We start from the raw sequence: 20,463 nt of genomic DNA, 5'->3' as shown, positions 1-20,463 counted from the left end.
CCTCAAAAGTAAACTGAAGATATATGTTCATATACCATTCTGGAACTCATCATCTCTAATAGGGCAAACACATGCAAATTATTTTAAATACACTGTAAATGACAAACTACAAAAATTACTTATAGCTATCTGTGAAAAGACACATTATAATGAACATAATAATGTTCAGTAAATCCTAAAACATTTCAGCAGAGAGATCTAAAATTTAGATTTACTAATTGCACATTTAACATTCACTTTCCATCATCTATACCACTCTCCACCAGAAGCCAGTATACCCAGGGTTATAATATATAGTATATATTTACTATTGTCCATGTAGAAGTAGGCCACAATCACATTCAAGAAAAATATTAATTCCCCCCCTTCCCACCTCTCCATTCAGATTGTACCTTGTCAAATTTATAATTCTTCGACTTTGTTTTTTTCTGAATTTCACCCATGCCTGGTTTATTGTTTTGCTAGGCCATTATTTAATACTTCAGTCCCACTTCTGTATAGATGCATAGGGCTAACTTAAATATCTAATAACAAATAAAATATTCTAGCTTTATTTTCTTTTTAAGCAAGGTATCTTCTTTTAACTTTCAAACACACTACCAGTCCATTTTAAAAATTCAGACAATAGATATCTAAAGTAAGTGAAAAGCCAAGTCTTTCACCAACCCCTTCCTCTTCAGTTCCCCTCTTCATCTCCTTTTCCCAGAAGTACTTCCACAGTTTAGCATATCTCCTTCTAGACCAAACAGATTACTATGTGTATCAAATGCATGCATATACCTTATCTATATATAGACATATACAGGTTTGTTTTCTTTACCATAAGTGAGATCATATTATGTATTGCCCTGTGATTTGCTTTTGTTATGCTGTTCAAAGATCTACCTCATTCTTTTTAATACTTGCATAAATTATGGATATACCATAATTTAACTATTTTCACATTAATATAAATCTGAAGAAATTTTAAGAATGGAAATAGAATATAAAGAGCTGATCTGTGTGCAAAAGATTAAACAGGTACTTCAGAGCATCCCTGTAAAATACTTATCTGTTGTTCATCATTAGGGAGAATAGTGAGGATACGTGCCTTCATTAAATGCTATTAAAACTTTATGGTATGAAGCAAACGTAGGATAGGTTTTTCTGGAGTATGAACAAAAGTCTTTATTGTTTTACAGTATTTTTAATCTCTCTTTTAGGGTAGCTGGTTTTGTATTCACTTTGGACCATGTGATGTCTTGACACTGGTCATGTGATACAGGCTGCGATACGCACAAATCCCTGGGTAGCAACAAAAGAAGAAAGAGTAGAAAGAAAAAGCTGAGAAAAAGCTTGCAATTTGGAAAAAGGCCAATTGTACCCTGGTGAAGGCCTTTTTGATCAGTGAAATGACACATGTGTGCAATATTAATAGGTGCAGTTTTTATGATATTTTATTTTCTGACTAAAGACTTAGTTCTTGTGTTCATAACGTAAGTGGCTTCTAAAAATATAGACATATTAAAACTTTGTTCTGAGTTTAACTTAACCTATAATTGAGGCTTTCAGCAATACTAGAAGCAACTAGCCTACTCTTAAATTAGCATCATTTTCTTCAATGGAAGACTGCTTCCTTGAGAATAACAATATTGATATGGTACTGTGTTATTTTCAGTTTAACTCCTGTCTGTGATTTCTAGGTAAGAATAAAAGATCCCCCTCCCCTAATTGTTAGGAAATGACCAATAATACAAGAGTCTCATGTTTCAAAAGGAAATAAGCCTGACAATAACAAATATTTAAAGACACATTACACTCTGCTACATAGATTACAAAAATTAACTGAAAAAAGCATATTTGAGGTTAAATCAATTCTGTATTGCTAACTCCTTATCTGAGATAGTATACAATGATGGAAATCTATACTTAGCCTCGTAATAAAAAAATTAAATTTTCTTCTAATACATCATTACACTATTGTTTTTCGGGATTTAAAATTTTTTAAATTTAAAAAGCTTTTAAAAGCCAGTAAGTTGAACCATTACAAATTAATCCTGACTTTAATAACTGGTTAAAGACCCCTTTAGCTTTATAAGTAACAAAAAATATTAAAGCCTGTGATCACAGTGAGCTTTTCTCATTTCTCCTCTAACCATTTGTTATTTAATCCAATACTAGTAATCCAATTTGTCCATCAGACTTTTAAAGGGCAGAATGCAACTTCCTCAGCTTAGACACTTTTCAAAGTACAATATATTTTTCAAATGAATGCTGGATGTTTCATTTTTCCCAACTGTTCCTAGCTCTAATGCATGAGGAAAAAAAGAACAAGATGAACATTGTTCATACTGATTAAGTAAGAGCTCATTAAAGAGCTGTCAGTGCGGTACTTTGAATATGCATGAAGCATATAATCAGATCTAGTACCGTCACTAGAGGAGAATACGGTAAGTACAAAGGATTGATTTAATTACTTAGAGTGGGCTGTGGTGGTAAAGCAGTCTTGTTAGTGCAAAAAGAAAAAGAGGTTGTATTCTGGCACTGTTAGAAAAAAGGCAGTTTTAGCTTCTGCCACAATACATAATCTCGGAATAAAGCACTTTACATTGTAGCTTAAAATGAAGACTGTCATTATTTTATAAAATGGCCATAAATCATTTTATCTTGTTTAACCCCACCTGGTTAACTACTTGTCTTTCAAAATTATCTTTAATTTGTAATTACAACTACATCTTTGTCACCTTAGAGTGAATAGGGATATTTTTTAAAAATCTCATTTTTTTTTCACTTTCATGAATTGGAAAATTAAAGACATATACAACTGACGACCATTTCAAATTAAAGAATGACAAAATCCTACAGGTCAGCATACAATTACCAAAATGTAAAAACATGGCTGGATTTTTATACTGTAGTTTTAAAGCACAGTGCCTCATGTAAGTATACTACAAATAACATCACATTAACATTTTAAAGTATTGACTAATTAATACAATCTCTGGTAATATTTTTCCTACTTTTTTTTTTCCTCAAAGACTTCTGTTTTTTATTTTGCTTCTAGGAATGTAACATCCTTTCTAACATCACTATCTCTTAATGTCAGTTTTTTCTTTTAACCAATTACTACACAGCTGGGATATGATTTGTAAAAATTATTAAATGATCAAGAATAATGATAATGGCGGGAAAAGTAACTGTAAATATGACTTCAAATCATTCTATGACACAGTTCACGAAAATCACTAAACAGAAAGCAGTGTAATACACAGCATTACATATAGTATACTTAATAAACCCAAGTTGACTATAGCAACCATTTTTATATTTCATCTCCTCCAAAAAAATGATTTAAATTTAGTTAAGATTTAATTTCATTCAAGAATTCATTCATTCATCCAGGAATATGTATGTAGTTTTCATTTATTTTTTCAGAAGCAGTATTTTCAATGTAAATTTTTAAATGAATAAAAGAAAAGTGGTGTCAAAACCCTAAAATTATGAATCATATATTCAAAATTTGTCTGCTAATTAATCATTCCTAATTAATCTTTCATCATTAACTTATTATCCATTTAGAAAGATATATTTTTAGACAGTGAATTCTTACATAAATACAAAATGAGGAACAATACAATTTTAGCCAAACAGAAGATGAATTAAGCGGGTAAGAGCGAAAACACAAAGATGTAGGCTGTTGTTGTACATATAAACAAATTCAAGATTTTTCTACCATGAAAACATGAAAGAATGCTGAAATCTTGCCATAGCTCCAAAGCAGAGATGGCTGACTAGTGTTCCCATATGGCCCTTAAAGGACACAACATAACAAAGCCAAACCAAACATAAAAACAAAAAAGTTGCCATTACAAATTGTCCTGATGGTATGATAACACCAACATGATGACCTTTGAAAGACATGATATATTACAACAGAGAGACATATGAAGGTGTCCAACTAGCTGGTACTGGAGAAACACATTTTAATAACAAAGGAAGTGAAATCTGTTAGATTTAATGGATGAGAAAGATGAATTTACTGTAGTTATGTAGGGTCATGGACACATGAACTTCTAAAGCCATTATTACTGAAGGACTCCAGTGCATTGGTTTTAGAAAATATTTTAATCTTAGGAAATAGAGCTTTGTTATGAAATTTTACTATATAAGCAAAGAGCTGATAAATGTTTCTACCCCAAGAATATCCTCAAACAGCAATCAACATAAATGAAGAATCTCATAATCTTTATTGATGTTTTCTGCAGCAATTATCTTCAAACTATTTGCTTAACGTGATATACTTGTCATGGCATTAAGAATATCAACTTTGGGGAAAATCCTCTCTTTTTGTTGTAGTAAAATAAAAACTATGATAAACTCTCTCAAAATAAACAAACCTTTTATTTACCCATTTGGTAAAACAGATTCAGGGCAACATCTCTCTATAGATAACTTCTGATAGACTTGTAGCATGTACTTCTTACAGGAAGAGGGAACAGACAACTTCACCAAAATTCTTCTTCCATGAACTTATACATAAAAAGAAGCTATTTCTGAAGATTGGAAATTAACAGAGTCTTCTTGTACCAGCTCCTTAATAGAATCTGAGTAGCCTTTTTTCTGCCAAAGGTCAGAGCTGCATTTCTCAAAGGTAAACTTGGCACAAACTTAAAATAGCAAAAAATAAAAATAAATTTAAAAGCATGGAAGGAATTATCATGGGAAAAATTATAACTGAAAAAATCATTTATATTTACTTACAGTTTAGTATTTTAAGTTCTTATTCCTTTTTTTAAAGATTTTATTTATTTATTTGACAGAGGGAGAGCACAAATGGGGTGGAGGGCAGCAGGCAGAGGGAGAGGGAGAAGTAGACTCCCTCCCCACCAAGCAGAAAGCCTGACGTGGAGCTTGATCCCAGGACCCCGAGATTATAACCTGAGCTGAAGGCAAATACTTAACCAACTGAGCCACCCAGGTGCCCAGTTCAGTATTTTCTTTAAGTTACATATGGGACAGGTTTGTACCTATTAACTTTTCTGTGCTAAGAGCATGTAAAGATATTAATATGACCCACATTTCAGGTAGTGCATGACTATCTTGACTTAACAACAAAAAGGCACTTGACTAAAGTTAAAATGCTCAGAACATAACTCTAAAATTGTATTTCCTTTTTTAAGGTACATTTAACATATCCTGTAAAATAAAATACAGTGAGTCACTTTTATAGGCATCGCTGAACCAAACAGACTACTGTCTACTTAGTGAATCAATTAGGCATCTTATAATAAGGGGAAAACTTGAATTGTGAGCCATGCTTACAGATGGATAGCTTCCCCTGCCAGTTCTCCCCTCTCTTGAAGCGTTTTGTTTGGACTGCACCTGGCGAACTCTTCTCTATCCCTCCCTCCTTGTCCTAGGCCTTCTCACAGTCATGTCATGGAAATGACTTAAAGAGGGGCTCCAGAAGGGACAGAGACATTAAAGACAAACATGAAGAGTTGAATAAAATTATTTCTTGATAAGTAGGAATGGACAGAAGCAACTATTTCTAGATTAATAGATTAATATATTTTAAGATGTGATTTTAAATACGTATTTTTTATAGCTAAATTAAATATTACAAAAGATATTTCTGACCTCTTATATATTTACATCAGTCAGGATTTCTCCAGGGGCTTCTTCTCATTGGGAGAATAGAGGTTACGTTTTTTTTTAAGGTCATTTGGGCACATGTTTTTTTTTTCTTTTTTATAGGGTGGTCTGGTAACCCAAACACAATGTAAGTATTTTATGGAAATATTCATAATATATGGAAATGACTTATAAAGTAACTTCAGAATAAAGACCTCTTGTAAATTAAGTACCACCTTAATGAATATGTTTACTTGTATTAATTCTGAGGAACATCCATGAATAAGACTATAAATTCTGGTAAGGCCTAGCATAATGTATAGCTGCACTATCTATAGTTTCTGTGGCTGGTTAGAACTGTTGTCTTGATACGAGGCAAATAAGGTGAACACTGAATCTGCATCCAAAATGGCTTTTTTTTCCAGTTTGGCTTAAAAAAACAAAGTCGACTGAGCTCCTAGATCTTAGACTAATTAACTTCTCTGAGCCTTATTTTCCATTTCTATAAAGGTAATCATATTGCTTACCTCATATGTCTGTTAGAGAAATTAAATGAAAAAGTCTATGTAAAGTCTTTAGCACAGTAACGGAGACTAAAATGCTAGCTATGATGATGATAACGAAGAGAGTGATAGTGGCATATGCAGTGTTGTGCCATGAAATGGAGATACAAAGATGACCAAGATGTGGCTTCTCTCCTCAAAAGGGCTCATGGTCTACTGTGGAGAGACACGTAATCAGGAATAACTAGAGTGAGAGTCAATTTCTAAACAACTCCACAGACAAAAATTGTTTTTAAAATCTTTGGTAGCCATAACAAATCATATAGTTATTATGTCTTTGGTCATAAGCAGGATAGGTGAAAACTGTAGGTGAATAGGTACAAACTCATTTCTGCAGCTGGAAAAACAAAGTGAATGCCCTACTAGGTCATCAGTGTCACCACTGCATACAAAAGATGGCCACAAGAGTGGCACAACAATGTGGCTGTGCTCCAGGTAATGAGAGTCTAGTTGTTTGCAGGGTGTTAGAGAGATAAAAACAAAGATCATAGGGATGCCTGGATGGCTCAGCGGTTGAGTGTCTGCCTTTGGCTCAGGGCATGATCCTAGGATCTGGGATCGAGTCCCATATCAGGCTCCTTGAAGGGCGCCTGCTTCTCCCTCTGCCCGTCTCTCTCTCTCTCATGAGTAAATAAATCTTAAAAAAAAAAAAAATCATAGAATATGGCTTATTTTCAAAGACTTGAAGAAGGTAAATTTTAAGATTGAAAATTATGGACTACTAGAATACATTAGAAAGTTTACTAGTAATTAAAATAAAGAAAAAAAATGAAAAAGACAATTTGAAGTAAAAGTGGATATAATTTTAAGAAAAGAAAGCCCTCAACAAGAAAAACTAAATAGGGACACCTGGGTGGCTCAGTGGTTGAGCATCTGCCTTCAACTCAGGGCATGATCCTGGAATCCTGGAATTTGGGAGGGAGTCCCACATCGGACTTCCTGCAGGGAGAAGCCTGCTTCTCCCTCTGCCTGTGTCTTTCATGAATAAATAAATCTTAAAAACAAAACAAAACAAAAACAAACCCAAAGTAAAAACCTTTACTGAGAAAGTAAGTTTTCATCATTTTTATAGGAAGAGATTTTTATATTAAAAGCAGAGCATCTAAAAAAATAAAAAATAAATAAAAGCAGAGCATCTTTAAAAATCAGCTTATGAGGGGGATCGCTGGTTGGCTCAGCGGTTGAGCGTCTGCCTTCAGCCCAGGGCCTGATCCTGGAGACCCGGGATCGAGTCCCACATCAGGCTCCCTGAATGGAGCCTGCTTCTCCCTCTGCCTGTGTCTCTGCTTCTCTCTCTCTCTCTCTCTGTTTCTCATGAATAAAATCTTTTAAAAAATCAGCTTATGAAATTGGCAACGCAGATCAAATAGCTGATTTACTAAATGCCAGGTGAGAATGAGATTAGATTCTGTTGAGAATGCAGAAAATTAAATATGTATCATTTTTAAAATATAGAAAAACCATGTAGATATGCTTCTTTCTAATAAAGAGCTTCTCCAACACTATATTATGCAGTCAGTGAGCTACTCTTTTAGGTAACCCCCTCTTGTGTTGCTTAAAATGTTTAAAGGTCCTTTTAAAATCATACCCAGTGCCTCCAGTTTCTAAAAAGGGATGAGTTCAACTGCCAATCCCCAATATACTACCTGTGCTGGAACTTCCTCTTCCACTCTGTACCTTCCTTAATCATGCTTGGGTTCAGATAACCAAGTAACACTGGGATAGATCTTTCCTTATATTCCTTCTTAAAAGTCTTTATTCAATGAGGGAGAGCAGAAGGAAAATTTAACCTATTCCCTTCTGGACTGTGGCTACATTCGGTCTTAAAACACATTAGCCTAATCAAAACAGGACACTGCAGAACTGTCTTCAGCAGCACTTTAACCCGCACAGAGCTTCAGAAATTACACAACAGTTTGAATCAACTGCAATGCATGCTGTTTTTCTAGACCAGACCAGGTGACTAGTGTAGATTTCAGCAATGTATCAACTCATCCAATGCCCCTTAATCTTCTCAGGGGAGCAATTCTCTTCACATCATGGTACACAAGAGAGGTTCATGATGGACTTATAACCACAGTGTTGTTTCCTCAATCCCTGGGAACAACAATGTCTCACAGAAGCTACTCTATATAACATCTCTCTCTCATCAGATCAGTGACAACCAGTAACTTTCTCATAGGCTGGGAATAATAATAATTACGATGATGATAACAGCATCAAATATTTAATGAGGTTGTATAACTTACAGGTCGCTAGTGGTAGAACTGGGCCTTATATCCAGGTAGTATGTCTTGTAAACCACCACTCTTAGCCACCCCACCTGACACTCACAGGTAACTAGTCTTACCAGAATAGACCCTTTATTTAGAATTCAGGCCAACCTTGACAAAGCCTTCTGAATGTCTCTGATAAGCAAAATGGCACACACACACACAAAAAAAGCAAACAAACAAACAAACAAACAAAAAAAACAAAGCAAAAAGCAAACCTTCAAATCTCTGATAAACAAACAAAAACCATTCTGTTCAATTAGTTCATCCATTAGTAGTAGGGATTTTGTTCGTTTTTCCAATGTAGGCCACTGTGACTTAACAATGATCTCAGAGCAGTACATCTGGGGATGTCAAGGGGAATCAGCCTTTCTTCCCATGTACATACATCCTTATGATCCTTGAATTATAGGTCAGTGTATAATGTCTTCTAGAAACATGATTCCAGGGATAGTCTCGTCTACTTCTTGGGTAATTATGAACCACCCTGATTCCATTTGAGCATCTGAAGCATCCTGCAATGAAAATGGCCAAACAAGAATACTCTGCCTAGCACGGGATTATCAGGGTATAATTAAGTTCCAGCTCTGCTCTTGAAGAGCTACAGGAATTGGATAAATTACTTAATCACCCTATGCCTCAGTTTCCTCATTTATAAAAATGGAAATAAACTTAGTACAACTTCGGGCAGTGGGGGGAGTTCTGTGAAGATTAAATGAGTTAATATATGGAAAACACCCCAAATAGTGCCTTGGCATATGTTATTTAATCAATGTAATGCTGGTTGCTATTGTTATATTGTTATTGCTGTATTCATTCGTCTCTCCCCACACACATGCACATACAATAAGGAACCACATTCTTTATTCAAGCTTCCGGGTCCTTTCTGATTATCTGATTCCTGGAATTATGGATAGAGCAAGGAATGGTGATTTCTCCTTGGCAGAGTCTCACAGTCTTTTTGACTGCCTATGCAAGTACCAGAAAGGCCTACTTACAGGAGTAAACCTTGAGATGTGAGCTACGTTGAGCAAGAAATTTCTATCTTCACTGGACCAGTCATACTACCATCATTTTAAGTTTCTCATTCCCTTCAAGTATGGAAGCCCATCAACTTAATCTATTAACCATTTTTCTTAAAGGATCAACTCAAATGCAAAGCCTCTATGAAATGGTCCCTTTCCCAAGGTTACACATGCTCTGTTAAGTCTGTTCCAAAGATTCCCTTTGCTAATAACAGTATCTTTGGTTAGAAATTCAGAGAAAATAAAAATCTAGTGTGTAAATCCCAGAATCTCTAGAATTTCCAAAGATGGTTTTCAGATACTTCCTCAACCTAATCCCAGGATTTGTTCAATAGTCCTTTTTATCATGATAGAAATGTTTAGATATCCCTAAGAATGAAGAACATCCTTCTATCCCAAGAGTCCCTTTCAGATTCTTGCCAAAGTCGTATGGGCCAATCTCCAGCAGTTAGCCTAATGTCCTTCTATTGTGTTATATGTCCTCTCCTTTTTGCTCCAAAGCTGTAGCGTACTTAAAAAGGGTCAGAGCAGGCATATCTAACACACTTTACCTACACTCCCACCCAAAGTCATGGTCAACTCCAAATCTGTTTAGTCCTTATATCATATATTTTAGAATTTAGCAAAATAGCTACCTAGTCAACACTGACAATTTTGCAATGTTCAGTGTAACTTAATTAACCTTTTACTTAGATTCAAAATAAGCTCTTGAAACAAGTGGTATTAAAAGTTTAAAATTTTAGCTCCCCGTAATTTTATTCTCATGAGAAATTAAAATATTTATGACTACTTTAATAATTTATTTCTGTGGAAAGTTATTTATGCATAATAGCAAACTACTGCTATTGTTTAAAGCACTGAAATGCATAATAAACTCATTTGTTTTAATTAAAATTTTATTTTTAAATTTTCCTTACAGAGGTAGATCCTTCAAAAGCAAAACAGAGCTATGACCAGGTCCATCAAGTTTCAGATCATAAGTGTCTATCTGGGGTGAACATGCTGATGGGGAAGAAGAAATGTTGGTGCTTTACACAATTCCTAGCTTTGGCCACCAAGTGGTGCTATTAATTCAGAGTGAACTGGCATTGGGGGAGTAGAGTTGGGTAGCTTTGGGGTGGGTAAAATATATAAAGTCAATAAATCCAGAAAACACAAGTTGGATGTTCATAGCCCATTGTACTGTGAATTTACATATCCCTTCCCACTCAATGTCACCAGTATAAAAACAAGATTCAATAAGATTCAACATCTTATTTTGATGGTTAAGTCCACTATACTCCCTCAGGAATATAGCTACACATATACTTGCACCAAAGTTTATCCTTTCAGGCTATGCGGCTATAAAAATAATCCCACAATTCTGATTAATTTTCCTCCTCCTACAACATTCATCCAAATTACCCAATTAAAACACACAAAAAACCATTACATAAAAGCTAATCAGCAATAAACATTACAAATCAATAATATTAAGCATTTTTTTAAAAAGCCAACTTAATTTTTAAAAATAGATAACAGCTTGATGTTTTTTTCCTTAACTTATATTGTAAACTTCTCTTGAAGAAATAGCTCCCCTGAGTGGATGAATGCCTTTCACATTCCAGCTTAGAAATGACATGTGGAGACAGGGAACAGATGCGATGATTATATATATTCAGTTTTCCTATGCACCTAGAAGCCTATGAAAAGTGTTAAAAACTTATCTAGTAGCTAAAAGAAAGACGTAATAATTTACAATCCACTAGAATAAGAGCTGCAATATCTACACAATGGAATAAATAATGATTTGAAAGCAGAACTTTGTAAGTCTGCATGATAATAAAAAGAAAGTTCACACCTATTAATGCAAAGATGATAGGATCTAGTAAGGGTAAGCAACTAGCCGGTTGTCTCTGTACATTAACACCTGTATTTTTTTTTTAAGATTTTATTTATTCATTCATGAAAGACAGAGAGAGAGAAAGGCAGAGACACAGGCAGAGGGAGAAGCAGACTCCACACAGGGAGCCCGATGCGTGACTCGAACCTGGGCCTCCAGGGTCAGGCCCTGGGCTGAAGGCAGCACTAAACCGCTGAGCCCCCGGGGCTGCCCAACATCCGTATTTTTAAGAAAAATGTTTCCATTTGGGGAAACTCGGAGAAAGGTATCAGAGCAGAGCTCCCATCCTTCCATAAACTACCTTGATTTTGACTCTGGACTGAGGAGACAATTCACACATGCTTAGCCATCTCTGATGTCATTGTCAAATCAAATTATGGAATCTTGGTTAAGCTTCCTAGGATAGTGTCAGGGTGAAACAAGAGAGGGGAAGATACATTTGCAAAGTTGGTTTGGATGTTCTAAAATAATTTTTTCAAAATACAAAGCTTAAGTTGTTTATTTCTGTATGTGCCTCGTGAAACTCATACAATTAGTGTATCAATTCAATGAAATGTATATAGATTGAGGGACTAGCAAATTCCTAACATTTTTCTCCTAGCCATTTATGTAGTTATGGAAATGTTCAGTTATTAGGTTTTTTTTTTTTTTTTTTTTTTTTTTGGTATATAAGCCAAGGGTTGAACAAACAATAACTTCCCAGTCTTGTATCAAATTGCCAAATTAGTTCTTGCTGCATTTTTGGGCGGGGGGTAAGGAGAGGGACTCAGAGAGTCTGGGTATGTGTGCTGAAAAAAGAGAAGAATTATGATGGAACAGGAGATGTGCATATTACTTAGAAACTAGGGAAAATTTTAAAGTATAAGTAGAAACAATAATAAATAATGAAGCTACTACTATAGCTGATGGCAGCAGCTACTTTTATACTGGGTGCTAACCCTCTGCTGAGACATCTGTGCCAAGTACTCTTATATAAATTTTATCTATATCTGTATCAATATGTTTTATACTCTCAATACTCTTCTGAAATAGGTTTTATCAACCTCTTTCTTTCTTTCTTTCTTTCTTTCTTTCTTTCTTTCTTTCTTTCTTTCTTTCTTTCTTTCAGTCAATAGCTGAGGAAAAAGAAGTTCAGAGAGGTTAAGTAATTTGTCCAGGACCACTCAGAGTCTAGCTGGTATCTTGCTGGTTTTCAAGTCTATGCTCTGATATCTTTATGCTGTGCTACTTCCCTTAGCATTTGTTACACAATGGATTTAACATATCTAAGCCCCTTGTTTCTCAAAATGTGGTCTGTGTATCACCTGTATTATAACTGCCTAGAATATGGGCTCTACCCCAGATCCACTGAATCAGAATATTTTAGGCAGGTCCTGGGAATCTGTATTTTTAACAAACTCCTCAGGTGGTTTTTAAAATGCAGATAAAAGTTTGAGAACCACTGTCTTAGCCCTTTACAAATAAGTCACCAAGATCTTTTTTTTTTTTTTTAAAGAAAGGGTGATATTTCATGTATAAGATGTTATTTTAGCATTGGCATGACATTACACAAATTTAATTTCACATTCAGAAGAAAAACATGTTGCTGCCAAATCAGTTCAAATGCCTAAATTTTGTTTCATAGATAGTTGCTGAGAAAAACACATTTTCCTGGAATTTCTACTTTTTAAGTGTTAAAAAATTTTATTACAGTCTAGAATAAGGATGTACCTCACTTTAGGCAATAGACATGTTCCAAATTAAAAATTATGGAGATGTGATAATTCTTTAGGTTCAAAAATTATATTTTATATTTCCAATTCAAATTTCTAGTAGTGGAAAATACTTTCTAAATATCACTGGTAGAAATTATATACATTTGTTCTTCTGGATAAATGAACAAACATGAATCAGCAAATGAAAAAGTCACCTTAAGACTATATAGTAAAAGGCGGGGACATACAGTTGAGTGCCAAGGAGAAAAGAAACAAATGTTAGAAATGAGAACCTTGTGAGGTTCTCTATATCCTGAATCAGAGAGATTCCTTCCTAGAAATCGTATGATCCAATATCTATTGCATGAACTAGAAATGATTCAACAACAGTTGAGTGCTACTATACTTCAACATAATTTATATATTTTCCTTCCTTAAATAATCCAAATAATGAAATGCAGATAGAAACAAGATATTAAAGATGCTTGAATTATCTGAACAAATTGTGAGAATAAAGATATTTTCAGAGTGTAACAGTTGTTTCAATTTTTCTTATAACTACAGAAGGAAAATATCAAGGACAAAATAATCTAGGAATTTTATCAATGTTAAAAATTGAAGATGTAAAAAAGTAAATAGCAAAAGCACTGTAAGCACCTTAAAATGTAAACTTTCCCCCCCTTTTTTTTGAGATTTTTTAAAAGTAATTTCGACACCCAATGTGGGGCTCCAATTTACAACCCCAAGACCAAGAGTCACATGTTCTACTAAGTGAGCCTACCAAGTACCCCTGTAAACCTTCCTTTTAAAACAAACTTTAGGGGCGCCTGGGTGGCTCAGTCTAAGTGTCTGCCTTTGGCCCAGGTCATGATCCAGGGGGTCCTGGGAGGACCCACAACCCGCTCCCTGCTCAGTGGGGAGTCTGCTTCTCCCTGTCCCTCTGCCTGTAGGTCCCCTTGCTTGTGCTCTTTTTCCTCTGTCAAATAAATAAAATCTTTAAAAAAAAAAAAAAAAACAGACTTAACTATTTTCTTTATACTACATTTCTATTCATAATTATTTTCAATAATCAAAAGCCTATTCCATTATAGATGCAATATAAAATAAATAAAATGTATATATACCAATTTATTATAAATATTTTATTTAATGCTTGATGGTGACAGATAATATTCCTAACATACAAATGTTTTTCATCCTCTGGTATTTTTTATTTCAAAGGTGATCTTGACAAATTTAAATATTAAAGATTATATAAATTATAATAGCTGACACTCATTGAACACTATGTATGAACCAGGCACTGTGCAAATGTTTGATATAGGTATCTAATTTAATTCTCACAATTCTTGTAGCTGCTATACCATATCAACTTTGACCCAGTGTGACTAAATCTGAACTAATAGATTCACTAACCAGGGTTAGGTTTCTGCACTATATATTGAGTGTAATGAAAAATCACCAGACATAAAAGAATAAATGAATTTCTTCCTTTCTGGGAATTAAAGTTAGGTTCTTTCCCCCTATTTTTTCTAAAGCCATAGTGTCCACATTCTGTGAAAGTGGAAACTGAGGCTCAAAACTATGACACTAAGTTAGTAAACAGGAATGAATATGGTAAACAACAGAATGGCTATCATTCTCCCAGCCAGCGTCCCAACTCCCCACTGGAAGGACTGAGCCCATGTTTTCAGATGCAGGTATGCTGAGGATTAAGTATGGAAGAAAAGCGTTTTCTGTAATTACGTTAACAGCAATGGAAGACAGATGGGCTTTGGTATGTAATGGACAGGACATGGAGACCTTGGAGAGCTGGGCCTTCCTTGGCTCGAGGTTCCTTCCACCTGGCTAGGATTCCGCTAATCAAAGATGTGACAGAAGCATTTGTATGACATGTTCTTTTACGCCTTTAACTTTTCTGAATATTGGATTAGAAGATAATTGCATGAGGTCATGTCACTTTTTGCAATTAGAAAATGATTTTATATTATTTTGCATTCTTGGAGTTAGGTGACAAAGTTAAAATTTTGACACGGCTAAAAACACAGAGATGCACAAAACAGACCTGTGCTGTCACATTTACCAAGAGTGTGTTACCATTTTACTTCCAAAAAGTAATGGATTCTATCAACTCTTAGTATCAAAGGATGTGGCTCAATGCCTCAGGAAATTATGCTAAACATCCATCTTGTAGAAAATTTTCAGACATAAAATGTTAACTTTCTTACTGGCTTCTTTATTACGTTACAGATTCAATGCCCTGCGAATTGTCAGGAGTAATTTTAGTGAGGAACTATAGGTCAAGTCTATACTATTTCAGAACCTCAGAGATCATTCTATTTACTGTATGGGACCCAATTCCCTTACCTTTGTTCTTATTTATAAAAAGTTCCTTTGCAGACACCATATGATATCTTAGTTTTTCCATTTCATATTTTATGTCTATGGAGATCAAATGGAAACATTCTACTTTAATAAGCTAGGAACTTCATTTTTCTATTTTACCATAGTATGTCATACAAAGTTAGAAAAAAATTTCATCAATGAGAAATCTATAGTTCTTAACTTTTTTTTTTTCAGTTTTGTAACTAACATGACAAAATAGATATTTTACTTGTTTGATGCATATTTTTCAGTGACAAGGCCTCTTTTATCACGGTAATTTGCATGAAAGTAGACATATTTATACCCATTAATAAAGGACCGCTATAAAATGGAGATATTTTATTACATTAATACTACTTCCCATCCATACATGTAAGCAGCATAGAAATATCGTGCTAAATCAGAGAATATAGAATAACCAGACAGAAAAACACCTCTGTTGTTTTATTTAGAAAACAGTTTCTACTTTTTGCTGACTTTATTAACTACAGTTGTCCATGTTATTTTTATTACTGTAGGGTTTTCCCCTTTATGTTAGAAGTGTGAATAAATTATAGGATCTTAAGAAGCAAGATCTTGAGCCATGTGCTCAATGTTCAATATACAAAAACACAATTTTTCAGGATAAGAGAAAATGTAAAGAACAGTATATAGAAATATCAGAAATATATGTATTAAGTGTGAATAATCGCCAAGGATTTTCTTCACACAAAACCTGAAAAGTGTTGCTATCAAACTTCCTTTCTTGGCTAGTTATTAGTTGTACAAAGTCAGTTTAACTCCAAGTTCAGATATCTTTATATATAAAAATGTGCCCAGTTTTGGTTTTCATTTTCCCCTTAGAGATATGGGTATGGTGAGAGATGTAGCTGACTACCCTAATCTCCTACTAAGTGTACAGTGATTGCTAGAGAAAAGAGAGCTAGTAAAAGATATGTCCTTTACAAATATATAATTTAAATCTCATAAAAATGTTTTTTAAAATCAAAGAACCTATTTTTACAGTATTTTCTCAGGCAATCCTACCTTTATGTTGTTATCTATACCCTAATCCAAAAAACTACATAATCAGCCCATTTTCTAAGTCATGGAATAAAATGGTTTATATAGACCCTGTTTTAATGTTAATGAATTTATAGACACAAATAGCTAGCATCAAGGCTACAATGAAAAGCAGGACACTTCAAGCATTCAATACAGGGAAAGGGGCAGATTAGAGATCAATAACAAAATCACCTGGTAAAAAAGGAAAAAGGTGTTGCATTAAAAGGCTTTTTGCTTTACATGTGAAACAATACTGAGAAACCTGTATTTTAGCACTTGTACTCAACAGGCACTCCAACTATGCCACGATGAGAACAGAAACCCATCCTTTCTAATAATCTTGTGACAAAAGCTAAAAGACATCATCCTATTAACTAGTGATCTCAACTGCTAATGCGGAGTACTTCCTGGTGCCTTTTATGTAGAATGCTGCTATTAAAAAACCACTAAACATTCACTGTGAACAACACAGAATCATTCATCTTTTATCAGCATCTCTTGTTAGAAGAGTATGAGTGGGGCTGAAGGTGTCATTGATATTATGGAGTGGAAATTAATCAGAAATTTTTCTCATATTTTCCTCATCTCACTAATTTACTTTTGTACAAATTTCCTCCTGTTAAAAAGTTCATACCCAACCCCCTGTTGTACTCTTTTAAGTTGAGAATATTCAACGAGTGCGTCCACTGAAAAGCACCAGGTCCTAACACAAAAAGCATTCGAAATTCTCATTTAGTTGTCTTTATTTTGCTAGCGCCATGTGGTCCTTGAAGATGTAGAAAACACGGGAAGCCGAGTAAAGATCAGAGCAAGCTCATTAGCATTCTGACAAAATTGGAGTGGTGGAGATGTATAGTTTGCCTAGTTTGTCGTTTTGAAAGCTACCGGTGGTAAGCTTTCTATTTCATTGTGCTTTTGTCTTTTGGGGGGGTTTCAAAGCAGCAGGGTATTTGTTAGCCGTAGGTTTGCACAATGCATTGTGGGAACCTTTCCTGCACATTCAGCCCTATATAGTATCATTCCAGTTTGAGTCAAAAAGTTTTTTTTCACCATTTATAAGAAAGGACATGTGTGTGAATCTTAGTGCATACCCTCAATTCATTTATCACTGCTTTACTGGTCTCTTTTGCCTGAATCACAAAGTCCAAAAAGAGTCAGAAACAGAGCCTAAATGACATAATTTTCAATCTTTAAAAAAATGTTGCCATTCATTTGAGAACACAACACTAAAACATTTATTTTCTGTTCTTTGTCATGAACAACTAACTAGCAACATGCGGGACTGATTCAGTTAGTTAAAATTCAAAAGCTCACTGCTTAACTATAATAGAACTCAACTCTATTTTTGAAAATAGTATAGAGGGAAAAAATGGTTTGTGCTTTAGAATTATGTAAATAAAGAATAGCTCTTAGAAGACTTAAATAACTTATTACCCTAGTCATTTGATTTTCTTCATCGTCATCTTCTTTTTCTTTTCTTTTTTTTTTTTAAATACATAAAGCTCACTTTGAAGAGCTAAATGGGCTACATTAATGCTACTATTCAACATGAATGTTTCCAAGTTGCAATGAAATGGATAAAGGTCTTTGGGGATGAATTTATCTGCTAAATCCTTGTGGTTGCCCTCCTATCTTGGATGATGACCCAAAAGAATGTCAACAGCTCATTTCCCAGAGAGCTGGAAGAAGTCCCTATGCAAGCCATAATCTGCACATTCTCAAAGAACCATTTCAAACATTATATTTCACAAGCAGTTTTAAGTGATTTTCCTCTCATCTCTAGCATCCTAGCAGTACTTTGGACATAAGTGCCACTGAAATGAGGGCTAAACAAAGTTAACACATGAATGCTATATATGACATATAAAATGTTAATTTATTTTCAATACACATTTTAAAAACACAGTCATCTTGTTGCAATAATATATTTATGGCATTGTGAGATAAATGTCTAACGATTACTATTTTTCTCAATTGTGGAAAAAAAGTGTTTCTTATTACTGGTTATTTTTTTACTTAGAACCTAACCCAATTATGAGAAGTATTTATGGTGTTTCTGAATTTGTAATTATTGAAATTTGAGGAGAAACTAAAGAGCAGTAGTGAGTGAAATATAGTACAGGAGTAATCTGGTAAAAGTAGTTTAACAGTAAGAGAATGGACCATTTGTATATGAAGCCTCTGATATAACAGTATTTGGTTGTACCACCCTTTATTTCCTTTGTACATTAAGAAACCACTGGACTAAGTAGTATGTCATCTTGGGGGGGGGATAGTTTTTACATATTAACTATTCATATTATAGTAGAACATGTAATTAAAATGATGGAACTTTTCCTTATTTCTAATTTAAGCTCTAATCTTCACCCCTGAAGGCTTTTCTTAGGCCTTCGTTTACAGTTTGAAAGCTCATTCTAACAAACAAATAACAACAACAAAACCCTGAAGAAACTGCCACATATAATTATGTGGTTATGGTGTGATCTTATTTATATACCGTTGAACATGAAACTTGACTAACTTAAAGCTTAATATTTTAATGTACTCCAACATTGAGCTGTTCTATTGCTAGCTTTAAAGCTATTAAAAAGAAATGGATGTTACTACAGTAATAATGACTGAATTAGTTCTATATTTTGCAATATGAGTATAGCCACAAAATTATTAATCTACTTCACTGCATTCTCTTACCAAAGTTTCTCGAATAAAATCGTTTGGACTAGCTATATCAAATTAGAGAGCAGTCAGGAGTGTCTAAGTCCAGCTTTAAAACAAATATCTCAACAATTACTTAGCCATATGGAAAATAGGGTATGTCTTCCTGAAGCCATTTTAAAAGTATATTTTCTATCTTGAATTTAGACTTCATTAGAAACCATTTCTGACTTGTAATGTTTAGATTGCTGAAATATCACTTTTTAAAAGAAGCACAAAAAGACATGTAAAAAAGCAGGACTTTTTAAAGCTGCCAATTAACAATTTTCTAATTTTTAAAGCCCATTACACTTGCATTTATAACAGTTTCAATATCCAGAAAACAAAGTGGAGTTAAAGCACTATGAATAAACAAATGCAGCTGTATAGTTAGACACAGCTACACACATGCTAACATAGCTTTTTTTTTTTTTTTACATTATACCAAATTTGAAGCTTCTTCACAAGTGTTCACATTGTACTGTGTTTGGGTTCCTATGACTTAAAGGCCAGATGCTTTTCACAAATGACCAACAATTGTAGTTAGAATAAATTAATGATTGATTTTTTTTAAAGCTTTGATGGAATTAAGCATACTTCTTTTCTCAATGTGCCTATGTGAATGTTTGCCTGTTAAACTTTTTTTTTTTTTTTTTTTTTTTTTTTTTTGACAAGTGAGGCCACCCGGCAGAAAACAACTGATGCAAAACCCAGGAATAATCCCTCTGTTTAGTTCAACACTATGGTTAGCCTTAACACTGCCTCTATTATCCAATGGATTTAGAGAAACTTTCATTTATTTGTTGGCCTCAGTTTTCAATTCTGTTGCCCTCTTTAAGGAAACCTAGACTTATTCCATGTAAGTACATTTGCATACTGGTACAATGCAATGTCTTAGAATTTTTATTACCCTACTAAGCTAAATAGGGGCTGTGTACATATGTAATTTGAAAAATACATGAAAAGAATCAAGATATAGGTTAATACTCTTACTAAGGATTTTGAAGCACACTGTAATAAACCTATAATGCTCATGGTACAAGACTAATGTAATTATTTCCAACAATATTTTAACTATATACAGCCATCTATTTTTTAACCCGAAATTAGTGGAACCTAAGAAATGCACTTGATTATCACAAAACCAGTGCCAATTTACTACATTAAAATGTGTTCTTTTCCTATAGGCATCTTTAAAAATCTGTATGTTTATTATGGATAATATTTTACATTCTCTGATTTCAGAGTCTATGCTATAAAGGTTTACTCTACATGAGATAAGCAAAGTAG

At 34.1% G+C, this 20,463-nt stretch overlaps 1 protein-coding gene across 20 annotated transcripts in view; it reads right to left on the bottom strand.

The window, feature by feature from the left end:
• The window catches only part of EHBP1 (EH domain binding protein 1), a 346,207-nt gene that overhangs the window by 9,472 nt on the left and 316,272 nt on the right, over nt 1-20,463 (bottom strand). The gene's annotated exons all lie outside the window — the stretch shown is intronic.

This window comes from Canis lupus, chromosome 10, assembly GCF_003254725.2.
Source record: "Canis lupus dingo isolate Sandy chromosome 10, ASM325472v2, whole genome shotgun sequence".
Taxonomy (NCBI): domain Eukaryota; kingdom Metazoa; phylum Chordata; class Mammalia; order Carnivora; family Canidae; genus Canis; species Canis lupus.
Note: the sequence above shows the minus strand (reverse complement) of the source record. Positions and strands in the feature narration are given on the sequence as shown.